This window comes from Bison bison, unplaced genomic scaffold (assembly GCF_000754665.1).
Source record: "Bison bison bison isolate TAMUID 2011002044 unplaced genomic scaffold, Bison_UMD1.0 scf7180017864284, whole genome shotgun sequence".
NCBI classification, from domain to species: Eukaryota; Metazoa; Chordata; class Mammalia; order Artiodactyla; family Bovidae; genus Bison; species Bison bison.
The window spans coordinates 65744-67487 of NW_011494856.1; positions in this window are offsets into that span (position 1 = coordinate 65744).

Genomic DNA, 1744 nt, shown 5'->3' on the forward strand with positions numbered 1-1744 from the left:
ATCCTTTTTTTCCTGATATTATCTTTCTTTAAACTTATTTTTTAAATTGGTTAATAACTGTTTCAAATGTTGTGTCTTTTGTTTTTTATTTGTTTTATACAAATTCTAGGGCTTTTTTCTGTTTCCATGGAAAATGTGACTGGAATATTTTAATGCATTGAAAAGAAACTGTGGATGGCATTATGTAGTATGGACATTTTAACTATATCAGTTCTTCTGGTCCATGAACAAGGATAGCTTTCCATTTGTTTGTCTCCTTCAATTTATTTTACCACAGTTTGGGAGTTTTCAGTGTAGAGATATTCACATCCTTGGAGAGATCTATTCCTAAGTATTTTACTGTTTTTCTATTGCAAGCATGATTGTTTTATTTCTTTTTCAAATAGTTCATTCTTAATGTATAAAAATGCAACTGTCTTTTATAAGTTGACTTTGTATCCAAATTCATTGGTAAGTTCTAATAGTTTTTTAGTGGAGCCATTAGGATTTTCTATATAAAAACTATATAGAAAATACAAAATTCTAAAACTCCTAAAGGACAACAGAAGAGAAAATCCAGATGACGTTGGATTTGGGTGGCTCAGATGGTAAAGCATCTGCCTACAATGCTGGAGAGCCAGGTTTGATCCCTGGGTTGGGAAGATCCTCCGGAGAAGGAAATGGTAACCCACCCCAGCATTCTTGCCTGGAAAATCCCATGGACGGAGAAGCGTTGTAGGCAAAAGTCCATGGGATCGCAAAGAGTCGGACACGACTGAGCGACTTCACTTTCACTTTCTTTTGGGATAAAATGATATCATAATCACTGCAGAACTGCAAATTAAAACAACAATGAGATGCCATTGCACACCTAATGAGATGGCGAAAATCCAAAACGTTGACAGCAGCAAATGCCAGCATGGGTGTATAGTAACAGGAATTCTCATTCATTGCTGGTGGGAATTCAAAATGGTACAGCCACTTAGGAAGACAAACAGGTTCTTACAAAACTAAACATCCTCTTACCACACAGTCCAGCAGTTGCACATCTTGGTATTTACCCACATAAACTAAAAATGTATATCCACACTAAAACTGGTGCATGGTCATTTATAGCAGCTTTAGTTATAACTGCCAAAACCTGGAAGCAATCAAGGTGTCCTTCACTGAGTGAATGGAAAATGCACTATTAAAAATGAAATAAACAAAAGATATTCAGGTTGGAAAGGGACAATTAAACCACTATTTCAGTTCAGTCACTCAGTCATGTCCAACTCTTTGCAACCCCATGACTGTAGCATGCCAGTCCTCCCTGTCCATCACCAAATCCCAGGGTTTACTCGAACTCAAGTCCATTGAGTCAGTGATGCCATCCAACCATCTCATCCTCTGTCATCCCCTTCTCCTCCTGCCTCCAATCTTTCCCAGCATCAGGGTTCTTTTCAAATGAGTCAGTTCTTTGTGTCAGGTGGCCAAAGTATTAGAGTTTTAGCTTCAGCATCAGTCTTTCCAATGAATATTAAGGATTGATTTCTTTTAAGATGGACTGGTTGGATCTCCCTGAGTCCAAGGGACTATCAAGAGTCTTTTCGAACACCACAGTTCAAAAGCATCACTTCTTTGGCACTCACTATTAAAAAGCCACTATTTATTAATAGATTATTAACAGATGAAATGATTGAGTATATAGAAAATGCTAACAATCCATACAACACTGAAACAGATTTAGCAAGGTTTTAGGATAAAAGTTTAAAAACCAAACTAT